Here is a 17,830-nt window from a genome sequence, read left to right on the forward strand (position 1 = left end):
CACACACACACACACTCACACACACACACGCACACACACACACACACACACACACACACACACACACACATGCTCACACTTGCACAAACTCCTGGTCGTACCAACAAGCCACTTACCTTTGTCAACTGACCCAGTATTTGTTCAATTAGCCAGTCATTCAAACTGCTGTTCACACTAATGACACTGCAGTTCACTTCAGTGAACAAGTGAACTGTACCTGTTATAACATGTTTACTATGGGAAAGATTGCTTACTCTGTAATTCTACATATTTTCTATAACAGATTCTAGCAAAAAATGTATTGCACAATAACTATAATGTTATAAAATTGCAATGTAACAGTAAATGAGACAGCGATAAATTTTTGCACACCAACAATAAAAATACCGAAACTTGCCTGCACAATAAAATATACATACATTATATGTATATAAGGTTTCACTTCATATTCTCAAAATGCTGAAATCTCTAATTTCAGCATTCCGAGACCATGAAGCTGAAAATGCAGAATGCCGAAAGTGCTTAAGAGCGAATTTGAATATCTCGAATCCGCACTTATGCAATTCCGGTAAGTTATGTGAAGTGTTTGGCTGGTATGGTGTTTGGAATTGAAAGTGAGTGAGTGCATGTGTGTGTTTTTGCACGTTGTATATGTGGGTAAAAGTAGGGAGGTGTAAGTATGAGTGTGAGTGCTGGATTTGTTGGTGTTTGTGTATGTGTGATGTGTATTTGTGTGCGAGCGAGTGTAGAATGCCGTGGTGTGATTTTTTTTCCGTTATGTGCGATCTCGGAGTTGGTATATATAAGTAGGGGGGGTGTGGGGGTTGCACCCCCTGCTTACATGTAGTGTAGGGTTGTGTGGTTTGTGTGCTGTGGGTAGAATGGTGTGTGTGTTATGTGGTGTATGGTGTATGTATGTTAGTGATTGTGTGATTCGTGATTGTGGATTTTGGGATTGTGAATGGTTCAGCTTCATTGTTTCGAAATGCTGAAATTCAAGATTTCAACATTTTGAGATTATGAAGTGAAACAGTATATATATGCATATATATATATATATATATATTCAAATATAGCAAACAACCAAAATGTTGACGTGCACAATGTTAACTCATAATCAGCAGCACTGCATACATTAACATGCTACTATGCATGGACTGAGCAACAACATTGGCACATGTAAAACACCATGCCCCCAAAAAGAAACTATTGCTTTTTGCAGGGGCAAGCCCTTCTGCACCCAACAGACCCTGCTAATTATATATGCTCCAAGATTACATGATTCTAAGGGAAACGGGCATATTCCCCCACTCCCAGCAACACCACTGATCATTCCAGCAATTATATAGTACAAAACCTTAAAAGGATACATAGAAAATTATCAATTAACATCCAAAATATCCTTTGCACTATGTTGGCTAGACATATATAATCAAATTTGTTAGACATTTGTTATAACATTTTTCCCAAAACAGTGGATGTGTTTTCAACAACTTCATGATCTTTACAGCTTCTAATAATTTTTGACATAGGTCTTCCCATTCATTCCAAAGTATTCATATTTCATATCTGCCTGAACATTTTTTTTGTAATAAGAAGAAATAATCATAGATTAAATTACCTTAGCACCCTTACTCTATATTCCGGAAAAACTTTTAGTATGGATATTAATTATGTTACATTAATGTTTGCGTACACAGCTAACCGATCCACAGCTGATGCCATATCAGTAGTGCTATACATCTCCCTTGAGCATTTAGAGGGCAAAGACAACTATGTGAGGATGCTGTTCATAGACTTTAGCTATGCATTTAATATGGTGGTACCAATGTAGCTGATAGAAAAACTGGGGCATTTAGGAATCAGGGATGTGTTCTCAGCCCACTATTATTCACCATCCTGACCATGAATGCTAAGCACAAGTCCAACCATATCATCAAGTTTGCTGATGACACCACAGTCATGGGGCTCATCACAAAGGAGAATGAAAGGGCATACAGAGAGGAGGTGGCATCTCTGATCAGTTGCTGCAAGGGGAACAACCTTGACCTGAATGTAAGCAAGATCAAAGAGATTATCATTGACTTCAGGAAAAGGAGAGCAAACCACCCAGTGCTCAGGATCAATGGTAAGAGTGTGGAGAGGATTAACAGTATGAAATTCCTGGGTGTAAACATATCAGAGGATGTCTTGTGGTTGAGAAACACCAGCTAACTGGTCAAGGATGTTCACCAACATCTCCACTTTTTAAGAAGGCTGGGAAAAGGTAAGCTTTCTCTTCATATTCTCTCCACCTTCTATGGTGCAATAGACAGCATCCTCATCTGCAACTTCACAGTGTGGTTTGGAAGCTGCACAGTTACAGAAAGGAAGGAGCTAGAAAGAGTGATGAGGGTTGCAGAGAAGGCAACAGGTTTCAGTCCTCCATCGATACAGCCAACTTTATTCTGCAAGAAGCATCTGAAAGGCCACAAAAGTAATACAGGACAACACGCATCCTATGCATGGACTTTTTAAGAATCTGGAATTGGGCAGGAGATATCGCACCATCCGCTGCAGGACTACAAGATTCAGTAACTGTTTCTACCCTACAGTGATTAGACTTCTGAACTTGGGCACTAGTCCCAGGGGTCTGGACACATAATAAGTCAATTTTTATTTATTTGTGCAATATATACACTTACACATCAAGTAAGTGCAATATTTATTATATCCATAGTCAGTACTATTTAACTCATTTCCAATATTAGACAAATAACTTAGGCATTTCAATCTGTAGTGTGTTTTGTATTACTTTAAATAGGGTAGTTAATGTAACTCAGAGGAGGGTATTATTTTCTTATATGAGTTTTGGTAAATGTCTCTGCTCTTTCTTGCATGTAATGGGAGTAGTATTGTATTTGTTAGTTATATGTTTATTCCTCTACTTGTATGTGTTGTTTCACTTTCCTTTGTAATCTCAAGAATTGAGCTGATGCACAAAATTTCATTTAGGCAACACGTGCAGTTCTAAATAACAATAAAGTTTACTTTGACTTTGACTTTGAATTTAAGCAAATAACTATGAAAACATCAGGGGCAGCACATTTATTTTTAACTAAGTTATTTAAAATATTTACAATACTTTCTGGTTTAATTTATAGTCTTCTATTAAAGATTTAAGGTTGGCATCATGCTTTTTACAAACTGAGCAGACAAAAATTGTGATGCTGTGCCTTTCTAATTTCATGGACCATGTTACATGCATTGTGGTTAACGAAAACTTGACTATGGTAAAATTTAGAAAAAAATGAACACATTAACATGAATATTCCCAAATCATGTTCTTTTAATAATCAACCTTAAATAAGGAAGGTTGTGCAGACCAGTAATTGGATTAATGCGTCTTGGACAACAAATTATGACTAATAGCTTTATTATATACTACACAAATTTTATGATTTCTGGATGATTAAACATTCAAAGAAAACCTCTCAAAGTCCATCTTTTATCCAATTACTGGCCTTAACGTAGCTGCTGCTGCTCTTCACCAAAACTGGTTGGTGACACCTGATTTCTCAGAAGTCGACTTCTCTGTTAATTCTTCTGTAAAGGCTATTATCTCACCTATAACTAAATCATGTACAGTTCCATTCACAAAAACTGAAAAGAATGGACGACCTAGCATGCTTTCTAGCAAAGTCATATTTGGATTATATAAAATTGGTCGGCAAAATAGTAATTCTTTATCTATACCCATTCAGTGTATAAACTTTCTGACATCTTTTACTGCCTGAGACAAATACAACAGGCAGTGGAATTTAACTGTCCCCTAAATTAATAAATGGCACTACCCTTAGATTTAGTACACTAAACAGAATCTTGGTTGTATACATTTTATTCTGTTTAGGGTCCATGAACTGGAGAAGAAGAAATACAATGAGATTTTCATCCTATTATGAAGCTAATAACTTAAGTGGCATATTTTGAAATTAGTGTAAAGTGGATAAATCCTCACTATTTTTAAAAAGCTGTCATCTTTTTATGCCTATGCTAGGTACTTCAGCATTTCATATAAATGAGTTAATATTTGTATTAATTCTGTCTAAAGAATTTTCATCAGTGATCAGTTCTGTTAAGAGTGTTATTAATAAAACTGAAAATCTATGGGAATATATTAATTTGCTTTATAGAAACCCTAGCCCACATTTTTGACATCTTGCAACATCTGTCTTTGATTACCATCAAGTCTGCAATATGGGTAATTTGCTTTAAACCAATAGATGTTATGTTGTCATATCTCGCCTTCATTCAACAAAGATGGGTTCGGAGTGAATCCACGGCTCCAACTCGGCCAAATACACAGCTGAAAGACTCAAACTTGGCTCGTGGCAAGTAGGTATCCCATAATGCAGTGGTGTGACTCCCCAGATCTTGTTTGCCACTTTACGAGGTTGGATGCGCTTTTCTTGGCTGCGGCTAAGTTGTGAAAATTTTTTCTACTTATTACGTTTATTAGACCTTTGATCTCTTTCTATATTATAGTGAATGTTTTTTCTTGCATTTGTAGTTACATAGTTAGCCTTTAAACTAGTTTATTTAGTTTTTATAGCTATATTTTCTCTTTCATCCTGCCTTTGGCCGTTGTTTTTGTAGGCCTTGCTGTATCCCATGTAGTGGCTGTTGTGTTTTGTCAGATAGTTTAATAGGAGCTCGTTTAAGTTAGAGAGCTCTTTGCCTGTTTTAGTTAGAGGGTTTGTAGTTGGTGTGTTGTTTCTGGGATTTAGGGCCGTTTTAGTTAGAGGCCCTATTATCTTCTCTTGTTTATCTATCTTCTCAGTGTTTTCCTGTAGTTAGCTATACATTAATAGCTTTAGTAATTAGAACCTTTTGTTGTTATATTCTGGTCTTTTATCATAATCATGTCCAAAAACCCAAAGGAGAGGGAACATAAACTTTTGAGCTTCAAAAAACACCAGAAGTGTTCACAAAAAATGTCTGTCACTGACGGTCATATCATATGTGTGTATTGCCATGGAGCTATTCATTTACAAGAGGATTGTACATTCTGTCATTCCACCAGGGTTTTACAAGAAAGGAGAAACAAACTGATCCTTAAGGGGCTCTTAAAGCCAACTTTTGAGGAAGCTATCCACAGTTCTTCTTCCTCTTCTTCAAAAAGGGACATACCTCAAAAGAGACAATCACCTGTTGCATCGGCTCATTCGGAGCCTCCAGTCAAGTTACTTAAAATTTTTAAGGATACTACCTCTTTGGTTCCACAGTCCTCAGAGCCATTGGAGGTTATTTTGATTGACAAGCCTGGTTCTTCGGCTCCAAAGTCTTCGGAGCCTCAAGATACCACTTCTCGGAGCCGGTTCATGGAGATTTAATCAGTTTCCACTACACTGAGATCTCCCATTTTGCACACGTCTCGTTCTCCATCTCTATCCTCCAGGTCCACCAGGAGCTTATCTGACGATGACATGGAATGGGTGGTGCACAGACTCTTGAAGTTGCAGGCGCTAACCAAATTATTTTCAGCTCTGACTCATTTGGTCCCAGAGCCTACTATACCAATTGTACCCACGGTTGTTCCTCCTTCGAGCTAAGCTGGACCTTCAGAGCCAGAATGCTTGGTACCACTTACTGTGGATCCATCGATTCTGAGACCCCCTTCAGTGATCACAGAGCCGACCTCTGCTTCAACACTCTCGGTGCCGTCCAGAGGGTCTAGGAGCCTGGGTTCCCCGGTCAGCCCCGAGGGGGATTCTCAGCCCCAATCTTCTTCGGTGCTGAGCCTACCCCTTGGAGCATCGGTCCAGTTTAGCTCGGCTCCTACATCAGCCTCGGGTCCAATCTTGCTAGGTCCAGTGACTTCCTCTGTCTCCTCGGAGCTGAGGGAGTCTCCAGAGCTGGTGGGATCCGCCTTTGAGCTGATGAGGAGTGTGCTCTCTGCCCCTACAGCTCCACATAAGAATACCAGCACTCATCTCCCTAAGGCACCAGCTACTGTCTCAGCACCACCCATTCCACAGGACAGCAGAGATCCAGAGTCTCATGATACCTCATTAGGCAAACCCCTCTCTTCCGAGGCCTCCCCAGAATACACTTCAGTGGAGCCCCCATGGAAGAGAACTTGTAAGAGGAAGCACATAGACTATCCAGATGAGTCCGTCACTTCAGACACTGACCTTGAGGAGTCAGAAGGGTCCCCATGGTCGTCCTCTGATGATATCTCATTTGCAGATATTCTAGAGATCCTGAAGCAGAGATGCGGCTGGCAGGCCACCACCCCTTCTGATGAGGAGTCAGTGTACCTGAAGGCTTTTGGATCTCAACCTTCAGTCTCTTGGGTGTCTCCGCCTTTCGACGAGCTAATGGACTTAGTCAATCGAAAGGTGTGGGAGTCAACTGACACAATGGAACCAGTCCCTCGGAGGCCAAACAAATTCTTATCAGCTCCTTCTGGAAAGGATTTCCTCACTAAGGGGGTACCTGTAGATGCTATAGTGGTGGCAGCAGCCACCAAGAAGGAACTTTCAGAGACATCCTCATCTGCCCATCCTCTGAACAAAGACTCTCGAATGATGGACAGATACAGGAAGCATGTCTTTTTGTCAGTGACCTTTACTTGTCGTTCGCTGAACTACCTCACTTATTTCACAAGGCTACAGAGAGATCTCCTGAAAGAACTAGGAGATACTCTACAAGGTCCATTGGCTGTGGGGGTGACTGAGAAGGTCTCCTCCCAGATATCCACCTTAAATTCCATCTTCAACTCCTCTGATCTCCTACGCATCTGATGGATCGAGCAGGGCAGTGGGTTCCTGAGTTTCCCTTTGGAGACACTCCTGGATGCGCTTGTGCAATTTTGTGGAGCCCTTTAAGTCTACTTTTACTAATGCCCCTTTTTACAGTTCCTCACTCTTTGGACCCAAAGTAAAAGACATTCTCACCCGATGAGAGCAGGAAGGAAAAACTCTCTCTGCTGTTGAGTACATTTTTCTGTACCTTCAAGACCCTATCCTAAAGGTCAGAAGAGTGGGAAAATATGGTTCAGAAGATCCTAGGGATTTTTCCAGGATGCAAGGGGTGAATCCTTCCCCAAGGGCAGAGGGGGAGGTAACAACAGTAGACGCTGCCCTAGAGGCAGAGGGGGCCCACAGAACCAGGGTGACCATGATTCCTTTTGTGGATGCCCCTATCAGCACTCCTGAAAGGAGGCCGGACTGGTTTGCTCTGGAGGCAGTTGGGGGATATTGATCTATGTACCCAAAATCCTGGCAAACTATCACAAGAGACAAGTGGGTACTAAGAATAATATCCAGAGGATATTCCATTCCCTTTTCCTACCCTGTCCCACAGACCAGAACAATCCCAGATGTTCCACCCAATTTAAGGGAGCAAGCAACTATAGAGATTCAAAAGTTGCTGCACAAAAGAGTCATCCAAGAAGTCCCCACAGACCAAATAGGATTCGGAGCTTAATCAAGATTATTTTTAGTGGCAAAAAGAAAAGCGGACTGGAGACCCATATTAGACCTAAGCAATTTAAACAAATTTGTCAAGAAGTCAAAGTTCAGAATGATGACACTGCAGTCTATACTTCCCTTTTTAGGGAAAGACAATTGGATGTGCTCGATAGAACTTCAAGATGCTTACTACCACATAAAAATGGACAGGGCATCGAGAAGGTACTTACACTTCCAGCTGGGAGCCAGTCATTATCAGTTCCATGCTCGGCCCTTTGGTCTCAGTACAGCCCCCAGAGTATTCAACAAATGCATTGCAATAGTCACGGCTCACCTGAGGCATCTAGGATTCTGAGAGCTTCCCTTACTAGATGACTAGCTGCTATCTGCCACCACCAAGCATCTACTCCAACAAGCCAGGAACTTTGGAAATTTGCTCTCAAATGGGTATTACAGTCAACTTTCAAAAATCTGCCTTGTTGCCCTGTCAGTATATTACATTTATAAGTGCAGATCTAGACACCGCTTCTCTGGTAGCATGTCTTCCAACAGATAAAGTTTCAGCACTCAGGCAACAGATACTTTATCTTCTTCTCAAGACCAAGGTGAAAGCAAAGATAGTTCTAAAATTATTAGGGACTATGGCTTCCACACTGGTTCCTCTTGCCAGAATGCACAAGAGGATCCTTCAATGGCTGTTGTTCTCCCAATGATCACTTCAAGAGCATCCTATGTCTCACCTGCTCAGGATAACAGAATCCTGCAAAAATGACTTAAGATGGTGGATACACTCCAGCCATGTGACCATAGGGAGACCCTTTGTTCCACAACAACTCTTAGCTACGGTGACCATGGACGCTTCCCAGATAGGGTGGGGGGGCATTATATGGGGAGAACAGTCCAAGGTATATGGCAAGAACATGTGGCTCACTTGCATATAAATGTCCTAAAGATGAGAGCAGTACTCCTTGCGTTGCAAGCACTTCATGACTCTCTCCCTCTAGGGACAATTGCGATACAGTCAGACAATATGTCTGTGGTCTGGTACATAAACAAGCAGGGGGGAACCAGATCTTATCCCTTTGTCGCAAAGCCCTAAGAGTTTGGCAATAGGCAGTTTCTTCCCAGCACTTTCTAATAGCAACACACATTCCGGGGAAGGCCAACGTGATAGCAGACAAGCTGAGCAGGGCAATTTTATTGCCTCACTAGTAGTCTTTCAATCAGAACATAGCGGAAAGGATTTTCCGAACATGGGGTCTGCCTTGCTGCGATCTTTTCACCACTCCATGAATACCAAGTATTGCAACTACTTTACCCTAATCCCCCCACTGAGAGATGCACTTGCTCACAATTGGCCCTCGGACTTCTGTATGCCTTTCCTCCGTTTCCTCTCATACCCAGAATCATTCAGAAAGCACAGTCCTTGGGAAGCAGGATGATTCTCATTGCTCCTTACTGGCCTCATCAAGTTTGGTTCCCCTTACTTTGGCCTCATCTTCAGGAGAAGCCATGGACTCTGGACCCAGTTCCAGACCTGCTGACACATATGTCAGGTGCACTTCATCCTTCTCTCCACATCCTCAACTTGACAGCTTGGCTGCTCCGCTTCCCAATTTAGTCAGGCTTCAGAATTTCACTCCAACAGTTAAACATATCTTGGTTTCCTTTCATAAAACTTTCACCAGAAAACTGTATTCTAGCTAATGGAAAAGGTTTTCCTTCTGAGCTGAAAATAGAAACATTGACCCTTTTTCTGTGCCTATTCACTCTATCTTGGAATTCTTGGCAGAACTATTCCAACAGGGTTCAGCTGCAGCAACCATCAGAGTACAACTCACTGCAATTTCAAATTTCCACATTGGTGATCCTACTTCAAACTTAATGTCACACAGGTTATGTAGAGCCTTCTTGAAAGGTGCCTTCTTATTAAGACCTCCTTTTAAGGAACCCCTTCCTCCTTGGGATTTAAATTTTGTTTTATCTCACCTCACATTACCACATTTTGAACCTTGCTCATCTTCAGACCTCATGTTCCTTTCCTGGAAGACCATTTTTCTGGTTGCTATAACATCTGATAGAAGGTTATCAGAGTTGCAAGCCCTATCTATCAAAGCACCATATTTGATATTTCATAAGGATAGGGTATCCTTATGAACTAATCCATCCTTTTTACCTAAAGTCTCTTCTTCAACTAACATAAATCAATCTATTGAGCTTCCAGTGTTTTTTCCTAATCACAACAACAAGGCAGAATACAAATTACATCAAGTGGACGTGCACAGACAACTCAGATTCTATTTGCATAGGACAAAAGATTTTAGAAAATCTGACCAGTTGTTCGTATCTTTTTCAGACGCAAGAAAGGGTAGCTCAGTTTGAAAAACTACTATTTCCATCTGGCTCTCAAACTGAATTACATTCATCTATACCTCAAACAACAGAGATTTACCATTTAAAGTTAAGGCTCATTCCACTAGAGCTCTGGCTATGTCTTCTGCCTTTCAGGCCAGAATTCCTTTGGATAATATTTGTGCTTCAGCTACCTGGGCAACTCCTCATACATTTATCATACATTACAAAGTGGATTTGGCCTCCAGGGACAGGGCTTCCTTTGGGTTCACTGTGGTTAAAGGTGTACTCTCGTGAGTCACCCAGGGAAAAGGGGCTAGGAACGCTGTCCCATCATTGTAAGAATGAAGGCGAGATAGGGCAACATAACATAAATCAGTTATGTACTCACTATAACATTCCATGTTTGTTGTCCATCTCGTCATTCATTCTTATGAACCCTCCCTCCTTCCCCCTTCCAAAGACTCCTTGTGGACCTGGTGGATGTTTTACTCCTTTCAGGAGTTCCTTGCTTCATTTTGTTTCTCCTATTCCATTGGGAATAGCATATATTTGTGTGTATATATATATATATATATATATATATATATATATATATATATATATATATATATACAGTTCTTTACAATTCCTTTAGTAGTAGCAGCAAACAAGATCTGGGGAGTTACACCACTGCATTATGGGATACCTACTTGCCATGAGCCAAGTCTGAGTCTTTCAGCTGTGTATTCGGCCAAGTCAGAGCCGAGGATCGTTTCCGAACCCATCATTGTAAGAATGAACGGTGAGATGGGCAACAAACATGGAATGTTATGGTGAATACATAACTTTTTTTTTTTGTTTGTTTTTCTTGAATATTGTTTCCAGATGCTTAATGCATGTAATATTATTAACCATACATTTATACAATAACTTTGAATTCACTCCAGGTTTGTCTTCAATAATCATTAAAGTAAATGTGTCTATATTTAGTTTGTAATTGTAAACTTGACTAAAATCATTCAACGTTTTAAGAAAAGTCTCCACAGAAATATACAGGTTAGAGAAGTATAACATCTCACTATGCCTGCCCTCAATGGGTGGTGATCAAGAAAGTAAAATAAAGGTTTCATATTCAAATTAAATACATGCAGGGAGAGAAAGAATATTGTCCTGTAAAAATTATAATAAAACATTTTAAACAAAGCTGTACCATTAACTAATAAATACATTGCTGTATTTGCATATAAGTAAGGAATTATATTGCTAAGACATTTTGGACAATTAAATGTATTAAGACTTCTAAAAATGCAGGAATATACACATGATCCAGCAGATCCAGTAAAGCTGGCTCCTTATTATTACAGGGATGGATTATAATCACTAAATGTGTCAGTGGTCAGATTTTTGCCTTGCTTTTACCAGCATTCCATGATGTTAGATTGAAAGTGAGAAATCATATAAGTGGAAACATTTTCGTATTCTAGTAGCTAATAATATCAACATAATTTTCTTTCAGTGTTTATTAGAGAAATGAACTATTAGTTTTTTTTTGTCTGTAGTATTACCAGAATTTAGTTTTGGAATATATTTTATCAGCTGATTCAAGCCTGGACCTTTATACAACAGCAGATAATTTGCACTAGTATCAGTATCAATCTCCTTTTTTCCAGGGCTAGGACATAATATAATTGAATAGTCTAAATACTATTGAAAATATTTATTTTTTAAATGTTTATAATACTTCATTATAGAACTGCCTAGAGATGGGGCCTTTTCTCACTTCTGTTTTGACACAGCATACAACAGCTCTTCTTTTGTTATCTTTCCAGCAATCTGTTCTTGTAAATAGGAATCTTTGGGAGCCTGAAAATTTCAAATCCCCCCGTAAACCCTGAGAACACTGCTGCATATGTGGAACTCTTTGCAGGAGCCCTATACAAGCATGTTAATAGCTGCATAGAAGCAGGTATGCTCACCAAGAATAAGTTATGAACTTAAAGAAAACAAGACACCCTGGCAGAATCACAACATCAATAGGTCTATAACAGAAGGAAAAAATATTGGCAAAACATAGGAGGTGTATCACCCAGCAGGATAAAGGTTCAAACTAAACAAATAACTCAAGAGGAAAACTAAAGTCTATCAAAGCCAAATTTGAGGTAAATTTGGCCTCCCAGGCTCGAGTTCAGATGAACTTTCTGATGAAGTCCGTGGAGAAATTTTAGGACAAAAGCACTTGGCAATTTTTATATTGCCCATATCCTGTGGTTTTCTTCAGTTTTAAGTTTGTTAGTTTGGTGCTTTGCATTGGTACAACATTAAAAATTCTTCATTGTGTTTACATCATGTATGTCAATTACCTGAGAGTTCTGTGAAACAATATTCTTAGTGCAGATTTATTGGGTTATTTGGTACAGCCCTGCACAACCATATTTTTTTTTTATTTGTTGCAATGCCTGAAAAATGCACTGTGGGAGTTGACAAGGTTTTGGCCAATATTTGAAAGCCTAGAGGGAACAGGTGCAGTGAATCACTGACAAAACAGTGTGGTCTGTCAACCATATCCTCCCAGGCTGACAAATACTGTATCCCCTTTTAATCACACCAAAAACTAAGCCTGTTATTAAAGTCAATTATCTTCTATTCAGATTGTGGCATCATCCGTGAAGAAGGTAGAATGTTGCTCACTGCTAGGGTCACACTGGCCTGAGGCACATTTTCAGAGAGCTCCATCATGTCGCTCTTCACTTAGTCCAGGAAGGTATGCCTGAGATCATTTATATCCACATGAACTTTGACTAAGTCATACTGGCACTTGTGGTTCAATGACCTGAGTGTGTGCATGATCTGGTGGATCCTAGGTCCCTGATAGGCAAATGACCATGACTCTTTCCTTACTCAGCCTGTTGGGTGCAACATCTATGTGTCGCACAATGGAGTCATATACGACTGAAATATTGGATTGTGTGGTGCTTTACCTTATGGGCTTAGAAGATGTTATACCATGAGATGTGCCTGTATATGTTGTGGTGGCCATTGTTTTGGTTGCGTGTCTTTGAGGTTGCTGGGGTTACTTATTGTAAGTGCAACATCTGGGATGCATTTGGGGTTCAGGAAGATTCAGTTTAAGAGACTCAGCATAATTGGGTCGATGTGTCTAATCCATACTATGGGTGATGGGTGTAGTATGTGTGTTTCTTACAACTTATTTGATATTATAAGTACTTGTATGAGACAGCCTTGTCTCCAGTGACACTGTGTATCTACATCTGTCACATACCGTATTAATTTGTTTAAGAATTAGGTGGTTGTCAGTGAACATGAGGGAATTGCTACATTGCTTCAGAATGCTCACATCCACCAAAATGTCTGCAGCGATAGTAGGAAAGTGCATATTCATTGGTATACATCCTTATCATGTGATCTACAGGGGGATGTAAAGAAAAATAAGGCAAACGGCCTTCAAAGGATGCTGAGATAACCAAAGTAGAAAGAGAATTAATACAAGGAACCAATGAATGCTTATGTTTTCTGGCTAAGCATGTATCTATTAATAATAGGGTTGCCACCCCTCCGTTTTTTTTCCGGACTATCCAGAAATCAAAATGATTCTCCGGTAGTCTGGAAAACACTGTACAAACTCCAGTATTCTGTTTCAAAAAGGAAATAGACTATCGGAGTTTGTAAATTGGCTGATTTACTATGCTTTTTCTATAGAAAAGCATAGTAAATTAGCTAAAAGCAGGCAGCAGGAATGGAAAAAAAGGGTGTTCCTTACCAAGTGATGTCATTGTGACATCACAAAATGGGTGGGATGTGGATGGGGAGGGGTGGAATGGGTGAGGTTACTGGTGACGCAAGGGGTGTGGCGTTATTCCAGTTTTAGCCACGATGAAAGGTGGCAACTCTAATTAATAATGGTCACTCCTTTAATTTTACTGTAGTACAAGTAGTGCCAAAAAACATAAGAGGTGGGGATTTAGTTAGCAGAACAGAAGTTGGTGAGATGAAATGGATTGCCACATTAGAATCAAACAAACCACCAGGTTAATATGCCTTTAAAGCCAGCATTAAAGAAAAGGGTGTTACGCTATTGAATTAACTATTGTTGTGTTTGAACCAATTGTTTTTGTTTGATTGGCTGCTTTAAGTTGCATTCATTGGTTCCTTGATGTATTAATTCATATATTAATATGTTGCATTTAAACTTGTATGTGGATCTGAAGAAGCACTGACTGTGTGAAAGTGCTTATCCCGTTGTTTTATTCTCTTTTATTAAAGTTTATGCTAGCAGCCATGGTGGTCACTTTGCTTTGTTGCTGCATATATCTACAGGGGGATGGTAGAAGAGTGGGTGTTACAGCTGGCTAGCATGGGTAAGAATTACTAATCTCATGGGAGGGAGGGGTGCTCTTCGATGAGCAAACTAGTTGAACTTTGTACAACAATTTCACAGGTAGTTTTATAAGAAAATTTCAGTTCTAAGTACCTACATCAAATATCACCACTGCTGCTCGATGCAAAGCTTCTCACAGACATGACACCTTTATACAGGCTCAGAAAACCAGTCATCTAGCAAAATAGCCTTCTTCTTAAACTTAAACTAGTTTAAAAGCTACTTGACTTAAAATTGAACTCTAAGAGAAATTCAGACATGTTTTTTAAATGGAGAGTTTAAATCCATTCACACCTCACTACACCCACTTTAATAATATATTCACCTCCAAGGGTAGTGGACCTTAGGGAAAGGGGAATTTCCTTTGGAATTATGTCACTTAAAACAATATAATTTCTTACTCAGAGACATCCAGACTAGTGAAGTTCACACCCACTGTATGCTATGAATTAATTTACCATCCACTGAATAATCTTATAATTAATGCTTCTTCCCAAATACTGTTTGGTTTAATTACATCTATACAGTTAACGGAATCATTTCTGTAAGTATTTAATTTTATTCACAGCCAAAAATGTGACTTGTGTAATTATACTTCTCACTTGAGATATTTTTATAGATTATGTTAATGGGTTTGCCAGATATATCAGGCTGTAGCCATCTATATTTCCATTGTAATATGTAATCACGTGATACTTGTTTGCAACAGTTTCTCAATGGAGAAATTTTGTTTTCAATTTTCAGTGAGGATTGTCCTTGACCAAGTTAAAAATCTAGTTAGGAAATTGTTATAAATACACAAATTATGAATTTTAAAGATTTTCTTGATTTTATCTCTTTGGAAACCTACGTTTTCATACTAAGCCTTTCATTAAAGTATACGTTTGTTGATACTACCCACTGTTTTACCATTCCAGTTAGAATATGATGACAAAAACATAGGATTTATGTCACATGACCTGCAGCTATAACCAGTGGTCCTGACAACTTTCTATACTACAATGCATTACAATTTACAGTCGCACTTAATTTGGATTTCTGCGCTGACTAAAAGTTATGTACTGCAGTATTATGGTCTCACGCAGCAGCTGAAGTAATTTGGTTTGACATTTTTTTTATTCAGGATGGAAATTTATGCCATCTGTTTTACTTATGTACCCCACACCAGTAGGAACATAACTCATAAGAGTGCCAACATAGCAATGTACCACTAAAATTAATAAATAAATAAAACAGAACACCAACAAACACTTTGGTTGACTTTTGCAGTTTACCTGAGCTAGTCTGGATCACTGTTTTATTCATTTTTGATAAATGGTAAAATATGTTGAAAACTTGATAAGACTAAATGAATTTTTTGCCTTTATATTCTTATTCTAAGCATCATAACCCATTGTCAGTCATGCATAACACAGCTGTGTTTCCATCTCAGAGTTTTGATGACACAAGGGATTACTTGAGGCTTGAGGTTTGCTCTCAAGATTCATGTTGTCATAAAAACATTACAATAGGTACACAGTTATGAATGCCTGCTCTTGTAATACTTTATTTCATATTTGTGTGTACATGAAAACTGCTCCGAGCTGCTGACAAGCATACCTAACTCTGTAAGCATCTGGGCTTATACACTATGTCAGAGGTTTAGTGGCAGCACTGGGTGGGGGGGCAGTTGTCTTGGATGAGCTCTTATCTTAGTTATGTAAGGATTGTCTTTTTGCTTGAAGTAGGAGACTGTCAGATCAAGACCCATGCATAACACCTGTAACAGCACCTATAACTGACTCATTATTTTAGTATTGAGTCTAGTACACTGCTGAAATGCTACTATTTGTAATGCAGAGATCACTTCTTTTCTCTTTTTCTGTAGCCATTAGGCTCGTAGGTTCATGCTAGGCAATTGATTATAAAGATTATCAAAAGCCTAGCTCCTGCAGTTTATCAACTACTCCAATCCAAAAGGAACCGAGAGGCTTGACTGTGGTGAATTTATGGTTACCAATCCAATCATCTAAATTAGATTTAAAGAGAGCAATGGATTTGCTTTGTTTGATATGGAATTGTAGATTATTCCTAAGGTAGGGGATCATTTGGAAGTGATATATGACTCACCATCAGGTCCCTTTTGTGTTACAGTGTAGCTTTATGTCATTAGTGGAGGTACTTATGATGTCTGTAGTTTTACAAATCTGTAGAAGGTCATCTGCTGCTTTGCAGACCAAGCAGAGATCATCACAGCAAGGTTAGTATAAGACACAGCAGAACAATAAACACTCTGTGTAGTATTGGGAGTTCATACATGATACTTCCTTATTGATAAATGTTGCAGTTTTTCCTAGTTGACCACATGTCTGGACAGTTATATGCCAAAATGGGCATTACATTCAATTATGGTTCTAAAAAGTGTGGCACAAATGGGGAGTATAACTTCCCTGGACCTGTAGGATATTCCTTTAGAAATTAGCTGGGTAAGGTCATCCTAACTGCAGTTAATACATGGTGGTCAAGGGAGGGCTCACTGTCCATGAATGTACCCAGGCCTTCACTCATCTTTGAAGGGGATATCATCTATATTTATTTATTTATTTATTTAAATTTGTTGACCGGGAGTGTCCGACTGGACGTGGGTCCATTTTCAGCGGAGGCCCGGGGAGAAAAGCTCCACAGTTAAAATAAACAGACAGTAGTTACATTGGATTACATAGCGATTAACAATTTAACACAGAAATTACTTACAACATATTTACAGATGAAGAACATAGTACATCAGTAGACAACTATAATCTTTATCTGTGAAGTACATAACAGGCATTAACAAATGTAACAATGAGAAGTTCCTGTTGTATAATAAGTACTAGGCTTATGAGCATCTGAGCTTGCTATCATCAAGGTAGTTAGTGGAGGTGAAAGAAAGGTAGTAGTTGGATGGGGTGGATGATATTAGAGTGGGAGTTGCAAGGGCATAGCCAGCATGTTTTTAGGTGCGCTTTTAATAAAGTTTTGAAGTTGGTGCATGATGGTACAGAGGTAATTGTGGGTGGGAGTGAGTTCCATAATTTGGCTATGGCGCAAGAGAATAGTGCTTCACCAGCAGAGTTATTGGCTTTAGTGATCTGCAAGTGATTTTTTTGCTGGATCTTAGTGGTCTGGTGGTGCGATAGGGTTGGAGTAGATTCTGGAGGGATGGGACATTTAGTGGATGGTTTACTAGTTTGTGGACGAGTGAGAGTTGATACCACTGAAGGAGGTGAGGGAGTTCAAGCCAGCCCAGTTCAGCAAGTGAGAGACAGTGGTGACTACGTGGGATGCCCCTGTGGTGAATTTTGCGATTTTGTTGTAGCAGGTCTCTAGCTTGTTTAGATCACATTGCCTTAGGTTAGTATATACTGGAGAGGCATAAAGTAGGGTGGAGATAAGGTGGGAATTTGCTATTGAAATATTTGCTGCTTTGGTGAGAAATTGTTTATTTCTGTATAATGCTCCTAGTTTTTTGTGGACTTTTTTATGGTCATAGATATGTGAATGTCAAATTTTAGTTTATTGTCTATTTCCACTCCTAGCAATTTGGTGTGTTCAGTTGGGTATATAGTGGTGTTGTCTTTGCTGTGATGTTAAAGTGAGAGTTGTTTTGAGTATGTTTGGTGGGTTG

Source organism: Protopterus annectens, chromosome 1.part1 (assembly GCF_019279795.1).
Source record: "Protopterus annectens isolate FY-2018-M chromosome 1.part1, PAN1.0, whole genome shotgun sequence".
NCBI classification, from domain to species: Eukaryota; Metazoa; Chordata; order Ceratodontiformes; family Protopteridae; genus Protopterus; species Protopterus annectens.